Genomic DNA, 17,574 nt, shown 5'->3' on the forward strand with positions numbered 1-17,574 from the left:
TGCTGATGTGTCATACAAGAAAGTACGCGATACGTACGCAATGTGTAGAGTCAGGACTGTTGTTTCAACCTCAGGGACCATATTAATCACGTATTTTCATATATCAGAACCGTATTGAAACAATACGCAAGTTTCAGGACCAAGTTGAACGTGGTCAGCGACTATGAGGACTATAAATGCAATTATCTCTATCCACTACAAGTGCCGTCTTCCAGGCCTACAACAATCAAAAACAAAAGGTGCCGTCAGAGTCTGTTGCAGCTCGTACTTAAACTCAAATTCTATGAAAACCTTGTACTATGCAAACACAGGCAAAACAGCTACTGATCGACATCTTCTATGTCATTACTACTACCCTCCTGGTATTTAATTACTACTACCTCTATGAAGAAATTTTAAATCACTATAACCACAAATTCCTATATACTACTCTCTTCATCTCAAAATAAGCGTCTAGTAGTTCATCCCAAAATAAGCGTCTCGTAGTTGATAAGCTCTATTAAATATAACTTTACCTATGTTCCTCCCTGATGCATCACACGACAAAAAAGTGGTTGAAACCATCAAAAGTGCCATCAAGCACAGAACACTTGTGTTCATCCGGTTTAGAGCCATAACGAAATTGTTTACTCTTTTCTTCCCCTAAGTCCTTTTGGTTGCGGTTGTTGTAGACTTGCTACCTAGCAGGTTCCTTCTGCTGTTTATATAGAGGCACGGGCGATTCTTGGAGTATCAATTTTTGCCATTTTATTTATTACTGCTTTGGTGTGTTTCCTTCCTACAATTCACCTTAATCAATTTGGATCCTCAAATAATAAGCACATCATGGAATATCCTGTTGGTATGGATTGACCGACTACAAAAATATCCACAAGGAATTTATTAGCATTCCATAACACAATTATGAAATTCATTACCTCCTAAAAATAACCACGCAATATTAATTAGTTTTTCATAACAACATTATGACATTTATTGGCTCCCAATATTATTTACAGACGAAATTGATTACTAATACTCCGTACCAAGATTATGGCATTTATTTGCTCCAAAATTACATAGGAAATTAATAGTATTCCGTAACAAGATACACGGTGTATAAAAAAATGTGTCGGTCCGAATAAAAAAATGCACTAATCGTCAACCCATGCATTTGCACGGGCTGGGATGCTAATTTTGAGAGTTTCTGACACTAGTGGAGTGTCAAACACGCTCTTATATTACAGCACGAAGGGAGTATTTTTCTATAATAGTATAAGAGCATTTTTTACACTAGTATAAGAGCGTTTTGACATCAGTGTAGTGTCATAATATAAGAGTGTTTTTTGACATTAGTGTAGTGTCAAACACACTCTTATATTATGGGATGAAGGGAATATGTTTCTATCGGTCCGAACAAACAAATGCAACCACCGAACAAACAAATGCAACCACATAATATTATGAGAACACGTCTTAGGCCAACTCCCCCAAATGAACATCCATTTTGTTCGGATTTCGTTGATACGTCTCCAACGTATCTACTTTTCCTAACTCTTTTTCTCTTATTTTGGACTCTAATTTGCATGATTTGAATGAAACTAACCCCGGACTGACGTTGTTTTCAGCAGAACTACCATGGTGTTGTTTTTGTGCAGAAATAAAAGTTTTCGGAATGGAATGAAACTTTGTGAGGAATTTTTATACAACAAAAGAGAATTGCTGGAGCCAAGACGTGCCAGAGAGGGCACCTCGGTGGGCACAATCCATCAGGGTGCGCCTCTCTCACCAGGCGCACCCAGGTGGGTTGTCCCCACCTAGTGACCCCACAGACCCTGAAATCGACGCTATAAAATCCTATTTTTTTCAGAAAAAAATCAGGGAGAAAGAATTATCATGATCCACGAGATGGAGCTGCCCTCACCTCATGTTCTTCATCGGGAGGCCGGATCTGGAATCCGTTTGGGGCTCCGGAGAGGGGGGGGGTTCTTTGTTCTTTATCATCATCAACCCTTCTCCATCGCCAATTCCATGATGCTCCCACCGGGAGTGCGTAATTCATTCATAGGCTCGCTAGTCTGTGAGGAGTTGGATGAGATTCATCATGTAATCGAGTTAGTTTTGTTAGGGCTTGATCCCTAGTATTCACTGTGTTCTAAGATTGATGTTGCTATGACTTTGCTATGCTTAATGCTTCTCACTTTGGACCCCGCTGCCACGGGAGGGTAGGACAAAATATGTCATGCAAGTTCTTTCCATAAGCACGTATGACTATTTACGGAATACATGCCTACATTATATTGATGAACTGGAGCTAGTGTCATATCGCCCTAGGTTATAACTGTCACATGATGAATATCATCCAACAAGTCAGCGATCCGATGCCTACGAATTTATCTTATATTGCTGCTATCATCACTGTTACACTTGCTACAAAATACTGCTATCACTGTTACTGTTACCGTTGCTGCTGTCACTATTATCAAAACTATCATATTACTTTGCTACCGATTACTTGCTGCAGACAATTAATCTCCAGGTGTAGTTGAATTGACAACTCAGCTGCTAATACCTTCAAATATTCTTTGGCTCCCCTTGTGTCGAATCTATAAATTTGGGTTGAATACTCTACCCTCAAAAACTGTTGCGATCCCCTATACTTGTGGGTTATCAAGACCTTTTTCTAGCGCCGTTGTCGGGGAGCATAGCTATATTTGTTGAGTCACTTGGGATTATTATCAATTTATCACTATGAAGAATCTGAAGGATCCAAAGACTAAGATTTATCCCTCAAAGATGAGGGGAGAGGTAAGGAACTGCCATCCAGTTCAGCTTTAGATTCACCTTCTGTTATGAGTAAACATGCAACACCACCACATGCTATCAATTCTAATATGTTGCAAGTTATTGATGATGCTACTTCTACTATGAATGATGCTTATGATGATGCTAGTACCTTGCCTGATAATGATGATGTGCCACTTGGTGAATTTCTTGATGAACAAATTGCTAGAGTAATACAACATGATGTTGTTGAATCTGATGATGAGCTTGAGACTGAAACTCCTGAAACACCTGCTAGAACTAGCCTTCCTAGATATGAATTGCCTAAGGTACCGGAAGGATATGTTATCAATGAGGAGACAACTAGGGACATTCTTGCTTGTAGGGATAGAGATGATCTAGAGAAATTACTATGCAAGTATAAACAAAAATCTCTGAATGCTAGAATGAAATGTGATCCTAAGATTGCTACTTCACCTATCTTTGTTGATGATAAGGATTATGAATTCTCTGTAGACCCAGAGTTAATTGCTTTGGTTGAATCTGATCCTTTCCATGGTTATGTAACTGAAACTGTTGTGACACATCTTACTAAGTTGAATGACATAGCCACCCTTTTTACTCACGATGATAAGACTCGTTATTACTTCATTCTCAAATTATTTCCTTTCTCATTAAAGGGTGATGCTAAAGCTTGGTACAATACTCTTGCTCCTGGTTGTGTGCGTAGTCCCCAGGATATGATTTATTACTTCTCTGAAAAATATTTTCCTGCTCATAAGAAACAAGCTGCCTTACAGGAAATATTTAACTTTGTGCAAACTAAAGAAGGGAGTCTCCCACAAGCCGGGGGGAGGCTTTGCTAATTACTTAATGCTTTGCCTGATCATCCTCTTAAGAAAAGTGAAATACTTGATATCTTCTATAATGGACTAACCGATGCTTCTAGGGACTTCCTAGATAGTTGTGCTGGTTGTGTTTTCAGGGAACGTACTGTTGGGCAAGCTGAAGAATTATTGAATAACATATTGAAAAATTATGATGATTGGACTCTTTCTGAACCACCTGCTAAACCCACTCCAAAGAAGAGGGGTATATTATATCTCAGTCCTGAAGATATGCAAGAGGCAAAGAAATCTAAGAAGGAAAGAGGTATTAAAGCTGAGGATGTTAAAATTTTACCTCCTATTGAAGAAATACATGGGATTAATACATCACCACTGCCTAAGGTGGTAGAGGTAGATTCTCTAATGAAATTCAATGATAATGATAATACTCACAAGATGCATCCTAGTCAACACCTTTATGAGTTTGAAAACTACATTAGAAAACAAGATCACTTCAATGCAAATGCTATGAAAAAATTGAAATATAACTATGATATGATTGCTCGCTTGAGTGACTTGTTATTTAGAGGTGTTGGAAAACAAGCTTCTATGGTACAAACCCAATTAGAGAAGTTGCTAAATCACAAAGAGAATTGCTTGATGAAATGAATAATAATATACATGACTTTGCTGTTAGAGTTGCAACTAGAGGAGGTAAAATGACTCAGGAACAACTTTATGCTGAGGGACACCCAAAAAGAATTGAACAAGACTCACAAAGAAATAACACTAGTGCACCCAGTCCTTCTAGAAAGAGAAAGAAGAAGAAAAATGATAGGACTTTGCATGTTTCTAGTGAACCTAAAATAGAGTAACCACCTGATAATGAAAATGAAACTTCTATCTCTGATGCTGAAACTCAATCTGGTAATGAACATCCACCTAGTGATAATGAAAAAGATAATGTTGATGTTCATGAAAATGCCCAACAAAATAATGAAAAAGAACCAGATAATGAGGTTGAGATAGAACCACCTGTTGATCTTGATAACCCACAACCCAAAAATAAAAGGTATGATAAAAGAGACTTCATTGCTAGAAAACACGGTAAAGAAAGAGAACCATGGGTTCAAAAACCTGTTGATCTTTCTCCGTACTCGCTTGACTGATATCTTGAAAATGCCTCCTTATGGAAAGTATATGAAAGAAATCATTACTAATAAGAGAAAAATACTGAAAGCTGAAATCTCCACTATGCTTGCTAATTATACTTTCAAAGATGGAGTACCTAAAAAACTTGGAGATCCGGGAATACCAACTATACCTTGCTCTATCAAAAAGAATTATGTGAAAACTGCTTTCTGTGATTTAGGAGCTGGTGTTAGTGTTATGTCTTTCTCTTTATATAAAAGATTTGACTTGAATAAACTCACACCTACTGAAATATCTTTGCGAATGGCTGATAAATCAACTGCCATACCCATCGGTATCTGTGAGGATGTGCCCGTTGTTGTTGCTAATGTTACTATTTTGACTGACTTTGTTATACTTGAAATGCCCGAGGACGACAACATGTCGATTATACTTGGTAGACCCTTCTTGAATATTGCAGGGGATGTTATTGATTGCAATAAAAGCAAGGTCACTTTTTATATCAATGGTAAAGAGCATACGGTGTAATTTCCGAAGAAACAATTCCAAGTGAATGGTATTAATGTTATTGAAAAATCTCCGACAATCAGTACTGGAAGTTTTCAAATACCTCTACCTACTGTAAAAAATAAATATGAAATGCTTATTGTTGGGGACATTCATATCCCCATTGAGGTAACTTAGTGATTTATGAAAGTTCTTCGGTTTCATGCTAATCGAAAATGGTTGTTAATAAGACCTGATCAACCTTATTAATGAATCATTTTTGAGCGGTATGAAGTTGATGAATTTAGTAAGCACTACCTTCTGTCCTTACTTTTTGTTTTCTGTTTTTATTAGTTACATAAAATAAAATGCCATGTTTTTTCTGTTTTTTGAATTTTTCGTGCAATAAAAAATGACCAAAAAATAAAAGTTCTCATAATGCTCTGAAAATTTAATATGATTTTTTCTGAATATTTCTAAATTTCTAGTGCAAATAATATTAGAGGGAGGTGCACCAGGTGGGCACGACCCACCTGGGCGCGCTAGGACCCCCAAGCGCGCCCTGGTGGGTTGTGGTCCCCACATGGCCCCCCTACTTACCTCTTCATACCACATCATCACTTACCTCCAGAAAAAATCTCCATTGCTCTCTCTCATGTGTTCTTGTTCTCAAACCCGCAGATTTCGATCTCTTTGCTCGAAGTTCTATTTCCAAAACTGTTTCGGGGGATTGTTGCTTGGTATGTGACTCCACCGTTTGTCCAAAACTGTTTCGGGGGATTTATTGGAAGCAAAGAGGGAAAATCAAGGGGGTGAAGTTTGGAGATGAGAACACAAAATTTTTCACACTAAAGCCTCAATTAACTACAGGCATAATCATATTGCTGTACTCCAAAATGATGACCAAGTTGAGGTATCTGATCATGCTGGGAAAGCTGCAATACTATTGGAAACTTACAAAAAAAGACTGGGCACATCTCAAAAAACCTCAATGCATTTTGATCTAGTTTCCTTGTTTGGGCAGAGACAACATTCAGATATTTTTGATAAACTTGAATTACCTTTTACCGAAGAGGAAATTGATGCTGTGGTCAAAGATCTTCCAACAGACAAATCACCAGGCCCTGATGGTTTTAACAATGAATTTCTCAAGTCTTGCTGGGACATTATTAAGGGAGATGTGCTCAAATTCATATATGATTTCCATGCAGGGCAAATTTCTCTTGAGAGCTTAAATACTTCATACATTACCCTCATTCCAAAGGGGAGTACTCCCTTGACAGAAAATGATTTTAGGCCAATCTCTTTACTAAATTGCTGTCTGAAGCTTGTCACTAAGCTGCTGGCAAACAGGTTGCAGAAGGTAATTATCAAGTTGGTTCACATCAACCAATATGGTTTTCTTAAAGAAAGATCTATACATGATTGTTTGGGTTGGGCATATGAATATCTACACCAATGTCATAAGTCTAAAGATGAAATTATTGTACTTAAACTGGACTTTGAAAAGGCTTTTGACACAATTGAGCACCAGGCAATGCTGGATATTTTAAAGGCCAAAGGTTTTGGGGACAGATGGATTTCATGGATCAAAATGCTCTTCACTTCTGCTACATCTGCTATCTTGCTAAATGGTGTCCCTAGAAAAAAGTTATATTGTCTTAGAGGTGTCAGGCAGGAGGACCCTCTATCCCCTCTCCTGTTTGTGCTTGCTGCAGACCTTCTTCAGTCAGTTCTCAACAAGGCAATGCAACTGGGATTATTATCTGCTCCCTTGCAAGTGGAGTCATGCCCTGACTTTCCAATTGTCCAGTATGCTGATGACACCCTGGTTATTCTACAAGCAGATGCCAAGAATCTACATTGCCTCAAAACCCTCCTCAATACTTTTGTAGATGCCACTGGCCTTAAAGTAAACTACAATAAATCCAGTATGATTACAATAAATGTGTCAGAAGAGAAGGTGGAGATTTTGATAAATACTTTTCATTGCAAGAAGGAATCTTTTCCAATCCAATATTTGGGAGCACCCTTAGGCCTTCATAAGCCTACTGTTGAGCAATGTTTCCCTCTTGTCACAAGACTGCAAAGGAAACTTGTGGGTTTGTCCTCCTTTATGACAATGGCTGGAAGATTTCTGTTGGTAAAATGTGTCCTAAATTCATTGTTGATCTATCTCATGGGATGCCTTGATGTGCCTGTCACCATCAAAACCCAAGCCATAAAGTATTTGAGACATTGCCTGTGGAGAGGCCCTGATCTGGAGGACCACAGACCTGCCATGGTGGCATGGAGCACTATGTGTAGACCTAAAAATCAGGAAGGTTTGGGAGTCATGGATATCTTTGTTCAGAATAAGGCCCTGCTACTTACGAATCTGCACAACTTCTATAACAAACACAATATTCCCTGGGTCAACTTGATCTGGGAATCATATTACAACAATGATTCACTGCCTGGTAATAGCTGGATTGGATCATTTCAGTGGAAGGCAAACCTTAGCTTATTGATAATTATAAGTCTTTGGCCAGATGCAACATAGGTGATGGCAAGAGTGCTTTATTTTGGACTGATCTTTGGCACTCAGCTTGTTTGCAAGACATGTTCCCTCATTTATTCTCTTTTGTGAAGAACAAGGATGCTAATGTCCACACCTTTCTCCAAGTAGAATACTTAGAGGATCTATTCCATCTACCCCTGACTGTGCAAGCTTTCCAGGAATTTGAGGCTATGGAGGACATTTGCATTGCTTTAAGGGCTTTTGATGCACTAGATTGCACTGACACTTGGAGTTACATTTGGGGAAATGAACAATTCTCAGTTGCTAAAGCATATAAAGTTATGATGGGAGTTAAAATTGTGCCACAACAGTTCAACTGGATCTGGAACAGCTCCTGTCAGCCAAAACACAAGGTGTTTTTTGGAGACTACTTCATGACAGGCTCAATACTAGAAATCTTCTGAGAAGGAAAACTTTTCATTTGGCCAACTACAGCTGTGCTATCAACAATTGTCCACAGGAAGAAACTCTCCAACACCTTTTCTGGACCTGTCCTTTTGCCGTTCAATGTTGGGACTTGATTTGCCCTTCAAGACAGGTAAATGTCTCTATTCTGGAAGCTTTTCTTGATCTCAAACAGAAGCTTCAGGTGCCTTTTTTCATGGAAATAATCATCCTTGCTTCTTGGGCTATTTGGATCTCAAGGAACAATTTGATCTTCCAAGCAATTCAACCTAGCATTCAGAGGTGGAAAGCTATCTTCCTGGAGGAGCTCAACCTTCTAAGATTTAGAATTAAGAAGAGTTATACTGGAGCCTACTGTTCTTGGCTTGACTTTCTTGTGCTGTAATCCTAGTTCCTAGTTTTCTCTCTAGTTTTTTTTTCCTTTTTTTTGCTTTCCTGGCTTATCTCAAGCCTTATGTATAGTTGAACCTCTTTGTCTTTTTTACCTTATAATAATAAAAATTGCAGTGGGGTTTTGCCCTACTGTGTACAGTCAAAAAATTAGTTTTTGTTCTGGTGGTTTATATTTTGAATAATTAGCTACTCTTGGTGCTGCTATAGATGAGCTTGCATGTTGAATTCTGAGAGTTCTAAGTAGTTTGAATGTTTTCTATGGCCTCTATGTACCCCTATGTGTAGTTGCTATCAATTTAATAAAGTTTTGTTGACAAATTTTTGTCACCCGAAAATTTTTATTTTCAGAAAATTGTACGCGGACATGAATATCTTTAGGAAGTTTGGCTCTAAGAAGAACTCCAAGGGTGTTATTGGGGAGTCTTCTGACAGTGATCTCCACCCTCGGAGGTTGGTGGAGGTACGGCCATGCGAGTGGCCGCACACCCCGTTCCTGGAAGAGGCTGGAATTCTCCAGGAGTTCACACAATATGCTGCTAATGCCGGCCTCACCGACTTCATTGCAGATGAGTGTGACCAGCACCAAATCCTCACAAACATCTTTGTTCAAAGTTTTACTTTCCTGCCTAGAAATAATCCTCCTGAAATGAGCTTTGATTTATATGCTGAAAACCATCACATACCACTTACTGAATTTTTGTAACATATGCCTGATCCCTTCTGATGGGAGCTTAGTTGAGCCTAGGCCGAGTGAGTTTGAGGACTTTTATCGCACTTTGACAATGGGAGATGAGAGAGGGGTGTCAGCCACCATGGCTGCTAGCATACACTTTCCTGCCGTACATTATTTTGCTTTATTTGTTGCTAAGTGCTTGCTTGCTAGAAAGAAAGTAGTTGCGCTCAGTGCACCAGACTTTGCTGTTGTACGCCGAGCACTAGAGGGCGACAACACTCATAGCTTGGGAGCTATTGTGGCTCGTCGCCTCCATCTTAATAAATTCCAGGGTGAAATCCATGGTGGGATTTTTGCTACTCGTTTGGCGGCACGCTTTAATGTGTAGATACACCCTCATGATTACCCCTTGACCAAGGTTTACCTAGACCGTGCGGCCATGGAACACCATCATTTTCTTGCACGACATTATCATAACATCCCCATTCCTTATAACCTGGTCTTTAGCTTTAAACTCATGATATTATTCCCTTGCCTGCACCTGCTTTGTTTGATTCTATTGCCAGGGCGGATATAGGATTATGCCTGCGGATATCATCGCCTACCGGAACGTTTAGGCTACTGCAGAGGCAGAGGAGGAGCCTCAGCAGTGGGATGAGTGGATGCCTGCTCCTCAGGATCCCTACTACCATCCAGGCTACTAACGGACTACCAAGTTAGGCCAAAATCCTAAGCTTGGGGGAGTACGTGTTCTCACCGACATTACATTCATGTCCACATATCATTCCATTTGTCGGTGTTCACACTTTTTCATCGTATTATCCATGCTTAGATTTATTTTCTTGCTTTCCTCTCGTGTGTTTGAAAAACTTTAGAAAACCAAAAAAATAGGTGTAGTTAATTTATGTAGCGACCAAACCTCAAACGGTCCGATCTCTGTGCTTCAGTGTCATCCCTGGATCAGTAATGCTGACACGCACAATACTTGAAGGATTTATAACAGAGTAGCAATCACACACTTATTACAATGAGTGTCTCAAAAGAGAAATTACTACAAGTAATATGGCTTAAGGCCATCTAATAACGATAACAGCGGAAGGCTTGGAAGATAAGTGAGTCCATCAGCTCCAACTGCATCACTGAGTATAGAACCATGACCTAAAGCTCTTTACTCGTCGTCTGAAAAGCCTGCAACATGAACGTTGCAGCCCGAAAACGGGTCAGCACATGGAATATGCTGGCAAAATAACACATAGAGAGTAATGAACAGAAATAGGCTATACTACATGCATATATGGCTGGTGGAAAGCTCTATGGTTACAGTTTTGCGTAAAGCCAATTTTTCCCTACTACAAAGGAATAAATTTTATTTAACTATCACGGTAGTTGTTAAACATTGAGAGCGTAGACACCCTCTCAATCCCAATTAAACATCATCATTAAAACCCAACAAAATTATTTAAAGTCACATGATGAGATTCTCATGATAATCTAAGTACTAGATACTCAAGAAGTCCATAACCGGGGACACGGCTAATCATGATTAGTTTGTACACTCTGCAGAGGTTTGCGCACTTTTCCCCACAAGACTCGATCTCCTTCGTTGGGATTCTCGGACTACATGGTGTTTGAGAAACGGATGACCAAGACATAGTCTTTCAGAAGCGCTAGCACCTTACGATCGGGTAGATAGCTACACCTACTTTCCCCTACATCTGCTAGTCTAGCACTGTATGAGTTCACACGACTTAATCAACTATGCTAGAGCCCATAGTAGCTTGTGGCTGCACACAGAAGTTTCTAGTATGAAATAATCTCATGATCCCTTTGAGCCTAGGTGGCGTTCCATAAAGAAAAACAGGCAATCGCTGGAATACCCAGGTGCCTCAATCCACCCATATGTGTATTAAAGTTGCCACCTTAAATAAACCATTAATTAACAATCTCACATCTGTCATGGATACACTCACCCAATCCACGTCTACTAGCATAGCATGGCAATATAAGCAAACGTAGAAGTAACTCCCAGGGTTTGATAATAAAACAGGAAATAGGCACTACCTCATCTACTTCCTCAAAACCCACAATTTAATTAGATCCTAATCATGCAATGTTTGGGGATTGATCTAATGCAATAAAACTGGGTAGTAACATGGTATGATCAAAGTGTTACTTGCCATGCTGATGATCCGCAAAACCTAGAGATTCAAAGTAGCAAGCGGCGCACTCCGGGTACTCTAACGCAAACAAACAAACAAGTATACAATAAGTACTCATCTAATGCACAGGTAAAACTCAAATAAGAGATCTAACCAGAAAGTTCAACTTAAGAACTCCGGTTTGCAAAAAGAAACAAATCAAACGAAGCGACAAAAGGCAAACGGCGAAAGAAACAAGCTTCGTTTACTAATCTGGATCCAAGTAAAATTTTACAGAAGCAAAAACTTGTTTGAGTTGGTTAAACGGAAAGTGGGTTTCGAGACGAAACTCTAGGCGCTTGAATCGCCTGATTCCGATAAATGAGCGAAAAGTTAAACTAAAACGAAAACCAGATCAGAAATCGCGACCAAAAATAATCACGAAAAATCCGAGAAAAAGAAAAACGACGAACAGGCTAACGAACGAACGTTCGCTGTCTATGGCTAAACGACAAAAACTGTTCGTAAAACAAACTTAAAAGCGGCCGTTCGCTAAATAACTAAACCAAACCAGATCTAGAAAAAAAACGAATCTAGAAAAAAAACGGATCTAGGGTTTACGAAGTAAAATCGATCAATTTTTTTTAAAACCGGCGGCTACCTAAAAATCTGGAGGGATTCGGCGAGTCGGCAGCGGCGGGAAGTCCGGCAGGGCGGCGGCGGCGGCGGGCTCCGGCGCGGGTGGCGGGCGGCGGCGACGGCGGGCTCCGGCGCGGGCGGCGGCGGCGGTTGGCTCCGGCGCGGGCGGCGGCGGGTGGCGGCTAGGGTTAGGGTTTTCGGGTGGGGCGGCGGTAACGGGCTCGGGGCTACGGCTTATAAAGGCCTGGCCCGAGGGGTCCTGGCCGAGTACGGCCCTAAGTTGGTCGACTTTTTTTTTTAAAATAATTTGACGTGCAGAAAAAGAAAGAAAAGTAATATTAAACGGACTCCAAAAATCCCAAAATAAATTTTCTCCAACTTCTAAAATCAAGCCATACGAAGTGAACATTTATTTGGGGCCTAAATGCAATTTTGAAAAATGCGCATTTTTCCTAAATTCAAATAAAACAACGAAAAACTCCAAAATAAAAACCTTATTTAATTTTAATATTAAATCTCTGATATTTCTTTATTTTGAGGAAGTCATTTTATCCTCTCTCTTTCATTTTTAATAAAAGAAATAATTTAGAGAAAAATAATTAAAATCAAACGATCCTCTTTTCATAATTCGAGAAAACCTCAAATATGAAAATAACGAAATCCCCAACTCTCTCAGTACGTCCTTGAGTTGCGTGGAATTTCTAGGATCAACCCAAAGAGCGAATAAAATATGATATGCAATGATGATCTAATGTATAACATTCCAAATTGAAAATTTGGGATGTTACAAACCTACCCCCTTTAAGATGAATCTCGCCCTCGAGATTCGGGTTGGCTAGAAAATAGGTGAGGGTGGTCCTTCAACAGATCTTCCTCTCGCTCCCAGGTGGCTTCATCCTCGGTGTGGTGACTCCACTGAACTTTGCAAAACCGGATAACCTTGTTGCGGGTAACTCGGCTGGCAAACTCGAGTATCTTGACTGGTTTCTCCTCGTAGATCAAATCACTATCCAACTGAATTGCTTCCAGTGGCACTGTATCTCTCAACGGTATATCTGCCATCTCTGCGTGGCACTTCTTTAACTGGGAAACGTGGAACACGTCATGAACTCCCGACAATCCTTTGGGTAACTCCAACTTGTAAGCAACTTCTTCCATACGCTCCAAAACTTTGTATGGTCCCACAAAACGTGGCGCTAATTTTCCCTTAACTCCAAAACGCTTAACTCCTCGAAGCAGGGATACACGAAGATAAACTGTGTCTCCAGCTTTGTAAACTGTCTCCTTGCGTTTAGAATCTGCATAGCTCTTCTGCCTGGACTGGGCTATCTTAAGCCTATCGCGAATCAACTTCACTTTCTGTCAGACTCCTTAATCAAATCTGGTCCAAACAACTGGCGGTCTCCAACTTCGTCCCACGACAATGGTGTTCTGCACCTTCTTCCGTACAAGGCTTCAAAAGGGGCCATCTTCAAACTGGATTGATAACTATTGTTGTAAGGGAACTCCGCATATGGCAAATTGTCATCCCAACTAGATCCATAATCTAGTGCACAAGCTCTCAACATATCCTCCAAAATCTGATTGACTCTCTCGGTCTGTCCATCGGTCTGTGGATGAGAAGTTGTACTGAACTCTAGCCTGGTACCCAAAGTTTCGTGCAACTGATTCCAGAACTTTGAGGTAAATTGAGTTCCTCTATCTGATACAATGCTCCTCCGAACTCCATGCATACATACGATCCTGGTCATGTATATCTTTGCCAACTTAGCACTGGTGTAAGTGGTCTTTACTGGGATGAAATGAGCTACCTTCGTCAAGCGATCGACTACAACCCATATCGAGTCATAGCCTGAGCGGGTCCTGGGTAATCCCGTGATAAAATCCATGCCTAGCTTATCCCACTTCCATTCGGGTATCGGCAATGGCTGTAACAATCCTGCTGGCTTCTGATGCTCTGCCTTTACTCTCTGACATACATCACAAACGGCTACATACTCCGCAATATCCTTCTTCATTCCGGTCCACCAGAAAGTATCCTCCAAATCCAAATACATCTTGGTATTTCCTGGGTGAATCAAGTATGGCGAATCATGGGCCTCTTGTAGAATTAGCTTCCTGATCTCCAGGTCATTAGGCACATAAACGCGGTCCTCAAACCATTAGGTATCGTGTTCATCCTCACGAAAACCTTTAACTTTTCCCTTGCTCATCTTCTCCTTTATGGTGGCAATCTCCTTGTTGGTCTTCTGAGCTTCTCTGATCTTATCCATCAGAGTATACTGAATCTCCAATGTTGCTACATAGCCTCTCGGTATTATCTCCATACACATCTCGTGAAGATCCTCGACTAACTCCTTTGGTAAATCTCTGGTCATTAGTGTGTTGACATGGCTCTTGCGGCTCAATGCGTCAACTACTATGTTAGCCTTTCCGGGGTGATAATGCAATCTCATGTCATAATCCTTGATGAGCTCCAAACATCTTCTTTGCCTGAGATTCAACTCCTTCTACGTGAAGATGTACTTCAAATTCTTGTGATCCGTTTACACCTCAAAATGGTTTCCGATGAGAAAATGTCTCCATGTCTTCAATGCATGCACTACGGCTGCTAACTCCAAATCATGTGTAGCATAATTCAACTCATGGTGCTTAAGCTATCGTGAAGCATACGAAACAACTCTTCCCTCCTGCATAAGCACTGCTCCAAGTCCTCGACGAGAAGCGTCGCAATACACCTCATAATCCTTGCGCTGATCTGGCAGAATCAACACTGGCGAGGTAACCAAACGTTTCTTCAACTCCTGGAAACTGCCCTCACATTCCTCAATCCAATTGAACTTGGTATCCTTCTTCAACAACTCTGTCATAGGTTTTGCAATCTTCGATAAATTTTCAATGAATCTCTGGTAGTATCCTGTGAGTCCAAGAAAATTCCGGATCTCTCCAACTGTTGTTGGGGCTTCCCAATTTGTCACAGTGACAACCTTGGTGGGATCTACAGCTATTCCTTCTCCGGATATAACATGTCCGAGGAATCCCACTTCCTTCAACCAAAACTCACATTTGCTGAATTTGGCATATAACTGATGTTCTCTGAGCTTACCAAGTACCAAACGCAAATGTTCTTTATGTTCTTCTTCATTCTTTGAGTAAACCAGTATATCATCAATGAACACTATGACGAACTTATCCAAAAACTCCATAAACACTTTGTTCATCATTTCATAAAATAAGCTGGTGCGTTAGTCAGACCAAATGACATAACGGTATACTCGTACAGCCCATAACTCATAGTAAAAGCTTTGTCTTAGGTATGTCCTGCTCTTGAATCTTCAACTGGTGGTATCCTGATCGCAAATCGATCGTGGAAAATACCTTTGCTCCTTGCAATTGGTCAAACAGATCATTGATCATCGGCGGTGGGTACTTATTCTTGATCGTCACTTCATTCAATCCTCGATAATCAACAACCATCCTTAACGATCCATCCTTCTTTTCCACTAGAAGTACTGGTGATCCCCAAGGTGACGAACTTGGGCGAATATATCCCTTATCCAGTAAATCCTTAATCTGCTTCTTAATCTCCTCCAAATCCTTTGCAGGCATTCTATACGGTCTCTTAGATATTAGTCCTGTGCCTAGCAAAAGCTCAATCAAAAAATCAATGTCCCTATCCGGTGGCATGCCTGGCAACTCTTCTGGAAATACACCTGGAAAATCCTTTACCACCGGTACTTCCTCATGTACAACTCCTGTTAGGGAATTTACTTGAGTCCTATTCGGCACATGCCGTGATACATACTTGATCCTTCTCCCTTCTGGGGTGGTAAGCAAAATCGACTTACTGGCGCAATCGATGTTTCCTCCATACATCGATAGCCAAAATCCATACCCAAAATTACATCCAAACCTTGCGATTCCAAAATGATTAAATCCGAGGGAAACACATGCCTACCTATACTCAATGGCACTTGAAAACATCCTTTACTGGCCATATACTCCGCTCCTGGTGAGCTTACTAACATAGGTGTTCTAAGAACCTTGGTGGGCAGTTTATACTTATCCACGAATCCCCTTGATATGTATGAATGCGATGCACCAGTATCGAAAAGAACGATTGCAATAAAAGACTTAACCAAAAACTTACCGATTACTGCATCTGGCTGGGCTTCAACCTCCTCCACGTTAACGTGGTTCACTTGTCCCCTGTTGAAAGGGTTCGGCTTCTTCCCAGAGCTTCCATTGCCATTTCCATTCCGAGTTTCAGGACATTTATTAGCATAATGTCCGGTCTTCTGACACTTATAACAAGTGACTTGGCTCAGGTCTCTCTTCGCTAGGGTTGATGGGTTGGTACGGTTCTGACCGTTGCTTCCCCCATTCCCATTACCGTTCTTGGGGCCATTATGATTATGCGAACTCCCTCCTCCATGGGTATGCTGAAAATATCCTCCCGTTTTCGGGGTAAAACGTGGCTTCTGCTGAGCTCCTGAATTGTACTTCCCTTGTCCATACTTCCTCTTGCGGTTCTCAATCTGCTGCTGCTTCCCTTCAATCATAAGAGCACGATCTACCAGTTCCTGGTAGTTGTTGCAGGTTGCTACCATCAACTGCATGCTCAACTCATCATTCAGTCCTTCCAAAAACTTCTACTGCTTAGCTGCATCTGTAGCAACGTCATCCGGGGCATAACATGCTAACTTACTAAAGTCATCCACGTATTGGCCAACTGTCCATCCTCCTTGGTGCAAGTTGCGAAACTCACGCTTCTTCATGGCCATAGCTCCTGCTGAAACATGGGCAGTACAGAAAGCCTGCTGAAATTGGTCCCATGTCACCGTGGCTATAGGGTAGGTGACAGTGTAATTCTCCCACCATGATGCCGCTGGTCCATCCAACTGATGTGCGGCAAAGCGCACCTTCTCAGCATCAGTACATCCTGTAGTGGTTAACTCCCTTCCAATCTTGCGGAGCCAATCATCTGCTACTATAGGCTCGGTGCTACTAGAGAACACCGACGGATTCAGTCTAAGGAAACGGGTTAAGTGATCAACAGGTGGTGGTGGTGGTGGGTTGTTGTTGTTGTTCCCCTGATTCTGTTCTGGACTAGCAACTGCATCAATGCATTCTGCTGCTGGATCAACTGAGTGAGCTCCGGTGGAAATGAAAATCCATTGTCACGTCTCGGAGGCATCTGATGGGTTTAGAGGGGAGAGATAAGAATAGAATGAGTTCTAATGAGAAGGCACTACCCATATGCACATGAGACAAACACAAACATTTTCACTCAATCAATCAAGGGCATACAATCGATCTAGAAGTATCGCAAAAGTGCTCGGACTACTCTTACATGGTGGAATACTACTACTGATGTGGTGGTCTTCTAGAAATATTCCTCGGTTGCAGACTCCATGATATCTTCTCCAGCTTCATCAACGTAGTCATCATCGCTCAGGTCAGAGTCGGTGTCGTCGATGATGATGTAGTCTTCCGGGCGAATCTCCTTGGGCTCTTCGTCTTCTTCTACTGGTGTAG

This window comes from Triticum urartu, chromosome 1 (assembly GCF_003073215.2).
Source record: "Triticum urartu cultivar G1812 chromosome 1, Tu2.1, whole genome shotgun sequence".
Classification (NCBI taxonomy): domain Eukaryota; kingdom Viridiplantae; phylum Streptophyta; class Magnoliopsida; order Poales; family Poaceae; genus Triticum; species Triticum urartu.